The sequence below is a fragment of the Tamandua tetradactyla genome, chromosome 5, assembly GCF_023851605.1.
Source record: "Tamandua tetradactyla isolate mTamTet1 chromosome 5, mTamTet1.pri, whole genome shotgun sequence".
Lineage (NCBI taxonomy): Eukaryota > Metazoa > Chordata > Mammalia > Pilosa > Myrmecophagidae > Tamandua > Tamandua tetradactyla.
Genome location: NC_135331.1, coordinates 87,097,507 through 87,103,669, shown reverse-complemented (window position 1 = coordinate 87,103,669; position 6,163 = coordinate 87,097,507). Strand labels below are relative to the sequence as shown.

The 6,163-nt window shown below is 51.8% G+C and overlaps 1 pseudogene across 1 annotated transcript; it reads left to right on the top strand.

Moving 5' to 3' along the window:
- Positions 1-1,567: 1,567 nt before the first annotated feature.
- Positions 1,568-5,552, top strand: LOC143684378 (patr class I histocompatibility antigen, A-126 alpha chain-like; annotated as a pseudogene). The gene is made up of 7 exons (XR_013176023.1): positions 1,568-1,646; positions 1,774-2,043; positions 2,292-2,566; positions 3,830-4,105; positions 4,209-4,322; positions 4,711-4,743; positions 4,914-5,552. The product of XR_013176023.1 is annotated as a patr class I histocompatibility antigen, A-126 alpha chain-like (transcript).
- Positions 5,553-6,163: the final 611 nt, after the last annotated feature.

Sequence of the window (6,163 nt, the reverse complement as noted above, 5' to 3'; positions counted from 1 at the left end):
TCACAGTTGAGGGGAAAGGGGGTGGTAGAGACGAAGGGGAGAAGGGTGCCTGAAGGGTGAGAGACAGAGAGAAGGGCTGGAAAAGCAGGAGAGGAGGAAAGAATTAGAGGGAACAAATTCTAAAGCAGTGGAATTGTCAGATTTAAATATATCTATTTAAACAATTTATTTACAGAGTCTAGCAGAGAATTCTTTGTAATTGGTGATTAATACATTCTGTGAGGCTGCCTAAAAGCTAATTGCTTCCTTACGTTAATCAGGTTAATAAAAATAATGCCAACTGTCCCAATAAAATATGCACATCATTTAGGTGTTAATATTTTATTAGCACAGGCAGTGCATGAGCACTGAGCAAGGCATTTTGACTGCATGGAACACTGACTTTGAGGTGATGACAATTTGTCCCCTCTCCTGGTTGAAATACAGTAACCACTTGCGTTTTTCTCCTTCTTTGTATTGAAGAAACCTCCTGAGGCCACAGACTCAAAGTATGAAATGAAGATAACTTTAATATACAGCAACCTAGAAGTAAAAAATACATTGTTTGGGAATGTCTCTGAAATTTGTTTTATAACTAATATTTGCAATGTGCTATGAAATTCATTGCTTTTTTTTAATGTTATTTTTCAGAAAAAAGAAAAATACTTTCTCTTGCCTACAGTGTGTTGGAGCAGCTAGAAGGAAAAAATTGAAATAATGGAATAGTAACCCATAATAAACTCTGAAATCTGTTCTGCAACTACTTGTTGAAGTGTACTTTGCTTTTCCTTACTTTTCTTTGGATATATGTTATATTTAACAATAAAAAAGTTTAAAATATACATTCTTTGAGAAGGGAAAACGGGAGATTTGTGAGCCTTATTGCATTGCTGTGTAGACATTTATATATGAAGGGGCCAAAATAATATCTTCCATATTTTAAATTTTTATGAGAGAAGTTATGCGTCTACAGGACAATCTCAATGTAATTTCTTTTACAGAAGAGATACTTGATTGCTCAGGCGTTGTCAAGATCCTGTTGCCTTTCGTAGTTAACAAAAAGGAACCTGGTCTCTATGGGAATCTCCATCTGATACCCCAAGGACAACTTCTCCAGGTTTAAAGAGAGAACCCGGGCTCCCCACCTCCCCTGGTAGGGCGAGTTCCGTCTCTGGCATCTAATTCGCTGGGGTCAGTTTTGTTAGCACAATCCCTGGGGAGAGGTGAGGGTGGGAGGCAGGGAATGAGGCTCAGGGGGCGCATTCCGGGAAGGAGAGAGGGGGAAAGGACTCCGGGAGACAGAGTGCTCGGTGCAGGGGGAGAGGGTCAGGGCCGTTCCCAGGGTCCAGGTGTCGCCCTAAGGTTGGAGTGTTGGGGTGGGGAGGCCGAGCGCTGGGGACCCCCCATCTCCCCGAGTTTCACTTTCCCTCTCACAACCTGTGTCAGGTCCTCCTGCCCGGACACTCGTGACGCGGCCCCAGGGCTCACTCCCATTGCGGCTCCGGTTCCTGGAGAAGCCAATCAGCGTCTCCGCAGCTCCCGTTACAAAGTCCCCGCGGACCCGCCGGAACTCAGATTCTCCTCAGACCCGGGGACCCCGGCCATGGCGCCGTGAGCCCTCCTCCTGCTGCTCTCGGGGGTCCTGACCCTGACCCAGACCCGTGCGGGTGAGTGCGGGGTCGGGGGGGAAATGTCCCCGGGGGAGGGAGCGAGGGGCCCGCCCGGCGGGGGCGCAGGAGCCCGGGAAGCCGCGGGTGGAGGGTCGGGCCGGTCTCACCCCCTCCCCGCCCCCAGGCCCCCACTCCATGAGGTATTTCAGCACCGCCGTGTCCCGGCCCGACCGCGGGGATTCCCGCTACATCGCGGTCGGCTACGTGGACGACACGCAGTTCGTGCGGTTCGACAGCGACGCGGCGAGTCCAAGGATGGAGCCGCGGGCGCCGTGGGTGGAGCAGGAGGGGCCCGAGTATTGGGAGCGAAACACGCAGAACGCCAAGACCTCTGCACAGACTTTCCGAGTGAACCTGCGGACCCTGCGCGGCTACTACAACCAGAGCGAGGCCGGTGAGCGGCGCGGGGCCCGGGGCGCAGGTCACGAACCCGGGAACCCCGCGGACGGGCCGGGGTCGCCCCGAGTCTGTGTCTAAGGTTCACCCCGAGGCCGCGGGACCCACCGACCCCCAAAGAGGAAGAACGGAGGGACTTTCACTGGGTTTAGTTTCAATTTAGACCTAACGGGCTCCGACCAATCACCGCCTGGGACCCGGATCGGCGGGTAAAGTGGGCGGGGCTGGCCGTGGGGGCGGGGTCAGGGTCTCACACTCTCCAGCGGATGATTGGCTGCGACAGGGGCCCGACGGTTGCCTCCTCCGCGGACACTATCAGCTCGCCTATGACGGCCACGATTACATCGCCCTGAACGAGGACCTGCGCTCCTGGACGGCGGCCGACACGGCGGCTCAGATCACCCGGCGCAAGTGGGAGGTGGCCGGGGAGGCGCAGCACCACCGGGCCTACCTGGAGGGCAGGTGCGTGGAGTGGCTCCGGAGACAGCTGGAGAACGTGAAGGAGACGCTGCAGCGCACAGGTACCAGGGGCCTCAGGGCGCCTCCCAGGTCTCTCTCGGGCTGGGACTGCGACCACCGCTGGCGTCCCACAGGGGAAGAAATAGGATTGATGCCAGAATCCTCTCCTGCCTTGGAACACTCTCCTTCCAGAGGGGAGGGAGTCCGCACGAATTTCCAGACCCTGAACCAGAGAGGGATTTGCCCAGCGGGCCGGACCTCTCTCAGGAACAATGAAGGGATCCAGCCTCTCTGGGGTTGGGGGGGAGAGGATCCCGGAAGTAAAAGGTCATCAGTTCCCTTTGTCCCTGGCAGCCTGGGGAACCACCTGGAACTTTCTCTGGTCCTGTTCTCTGCCATTGTCTTTGAGGGTCTGGCTCCAGCTTTGCTGGGGCACTAGTCCTCTATTCAGGTCGTTTTTTTTTTTCAATATTTTTACTAAAAAATAACGTACAAACATTCTTTTTTTCTGTTTTAAAGAAGTTTTTATTTATAATAGGCATACATTAAAGATATTTTTACATGACAATGCCAATTTACGTTCTACAAATTTATACCAATGGGTGAATGCAACGGTATATGGGCAATGATATTTTAGCATTTACAAATGACAGCTAAACACTGGAAAATATATAAATAACTATCAATAGAGTACTGGTTAAGTAAATTCTGACATCCATCTAAAGGAACACTGTAATTATGAATTAGAGTAATATAACTATATTAAGTGGCAGGAGAACCAAAATATTGCTTAACTAAAATAATGCAGATATAGAATAGTATTACTGTATAATTCTATTTACATTAAATTATTTCAATTCATGTAAGCACATTCAAAGAGAGATATCTGAGGGAAGGGTTAATAATGGCTTTCTCTTTTCAATGGGATGTTGGAATTTTTAAATTTTATCTAAATTTTTTTTAAATTTACACACCAAAGCAATATACAAACAACCCATACAAACACGAACATTCTTACCACACAAACATTCCATGCATGGTTACAATCAGTGGCTCACAATATTATCATATAGTTGTGTATTCATCATCAGGTCAGGTCTTGAAGTCTGATCTCTCAGACACCTGGGATGTCTCACCCTGATCCTAGAATTTCTAAGGAGTAGGAGATGATGCCAGACCCTTGAGTCCAGGCTGATGTCTGGTGTTTGCACTGCCCCCCCCACCAAGACTGTCCTGTTCTTTTTCCTGATGGACACATGAATGTTGCTTGAATGGCCCGTGAGAGGTGATGGACAGTTCCTGAAGGTTCTCACTTTCCCACGCAGGCCCCCCAAAGACACACATGACCCACCACCCCATCTCTGACCGTGAGGTCACGCTGAAGTGCTGGGCCCTGGGCTTCTACCCGGCGGAGATCACACTGACCTGGCAGCGGGAAGGGGATGACCAGACCCAGGACACGGAGTTTGTGGAGACCAGGCCTGCGGGGGATGGAAACTTCCAGAAGTGGGCGGCTGTGGTAGTTCTCCCTGGAGAGGAGCAGAGATACATGTGCCATGTGCAGCATGAGGGGCTGTCTGAGCCCCTCACCCTGAGATGGGGTAAGGAGGGGAAGAAGTGTGGGGCATCTTCTCAGGAAAAGCAGGGGCCCTTCTGAGCTCCTCCAGCAGGGTGAGGGCCCCTGACCCTCCCTTCCCTTCTCAGAGCCACCTTCGGAGTTCACCGTCCCCTTGGTGGTAATTGTGGCTGGCCTGGTTCTCCTTGGAGTTGCAGTGGCTGTGGTGGCTGGAATTGTGATCTGGAGGAAGAAGAGCTCAGGTAGGAAAGGGGGCAGGGGTCTGAGGGTTCTTGTGGAATTGCTGGGTTTCCAACCTTGGGTAGCAGTTTTTCTTCTCCCCTGCTCTGGTTCCATGAAGCCCCTCCTCACACATGTGCTGATCCAGTCTGGGACCTGTCAGACACTAATTTGGATAACGTTCCTCCAATGAGGATATTGAGGCACCTGTTCCCAGCAGTCAGAGGGAAGGTCCCTGCTGAGGACAGACGTACATGAGGACAGATAGTCCCATCCCCACACATCTCCTTTCCTCATGATTCCTGAACCTGCCCTGGGTCTGCAGTCACAGTTCTGGAAACTTCCCTAGGATCCAGGACTAGATCTCCAGGACCTCAGGTCGTGCCTCTCACTAGTTGTTTTTTCCCACAGGGGGAAAAGGAGGGAGCTACATTCAGGCTGCTGGTAAGTGGTGGGATAGAGGGGGCGGGGGAATGGAAGGTGTAGGTCTGATCCCTGAGATTTTGGGGGAGTGTAGACGGGAGCCCACGGAGCAGCTCACCCACCCCATAATTCCTCCTTTTCTCACATCTCCCCTGTTCACTTGACCAGATCCTGTTTTTGTTCCTCCACAGGCAACGACAGTTCCCAGGGCTCTGATGTGTCTCTCACGGCTTCTAAAGTTGAGACCCTGGAGAGCCTGAACTGGGAGAGGGGTTTGGGCAGAGAGGACTCGCCTGAGTGATGGGGATTCCTTGGATTTGGACATTTTATGTATGTGGAGGGCTGTTCATAATGTCAATGTTTCCAGTGACCGTCCTGAATTATTTCTTGATTATCTTCTGTAGTGTGAGACCCTGTCTTCTGTGGGACTGAGTGATACAAGATTTCTTCTCTCCCCGACTCCTGACTTCTCTCTCTGCAGCTGGTGTCGGCACGTGTCTGCATTCCTACACATTTAATGTGAGGATGTGGACAGACTAGCCCACTCTTCCCCACCACTCCATCCCCCTTCCCACTCTATCCCCCATGGACCTGTGCTCCCTTCCCCAGACCCACCTTCCTGATCCAGCAGAGGCGGGGCAGGGACGCGTCCATCCCTGTCTTAACTCTGGTTACACAAACTGTACCTTCTTACTACCCTATGAATATAAGAATCTGAATTTCTTTTTGCAAATTCTTTGCCATTAAATGGGGTTGATGGGTTAATTAAAGGAGAGGATCATTCCTAAAATGTGAGAGAGAATAAATGTAGCCCTGAGAACCTTCCAGAATCCGTGTGTTTGCTGTGCTGAGTGTAGCAGGTGGGACAGGAGATGGCTGTGGGGAGCTGAGGGTGGACGGGGCCTGTGTCCAGTTGGTACTCAGAACATCGTGGTCTGTGACTCGGTCACTCCTCGGATGGGCCATTCTCACTGCCCCTCGTCCTCGCCCCTTCAGTAGGATTTTGTCCCACCAGGACTGTGGTCACAGGGGCTCAGACATCGCCTGGGCCTCGTCCCGTCTGCAGGACCGTGGGCCACGAGGGCTTGGTGTGGCCGGGTCAGCCCCCGCTCAGGCCTGGGTCTGGTCTCGGTCCTCATCGTGGGTGTGTTTATTGCTGATTCTTGGTTTTCTTAGAGGGCTGTGGTCAGCCTTGCTCTCGTGCACCAGTCCTGGGCTCCTCCTCCCCTGGGTGTCCCCGTCTCTGATGGCAGCGGGACTCGTGTGTCCTGTCATTGTCCTCACGAGAAACAGGGCGGCCCCTGAGCACAGGAGTCTGTGGTATAGAGAGACTAATTCTCAGCCTTGTCCAGCTCCTGCCTCCACTTGGGCTGTTCTCTGGATTGCTCTTTCCACATTTTCCCAAATATTTTTTAAGCAGTCAGGTTCTAACATTAGCAGA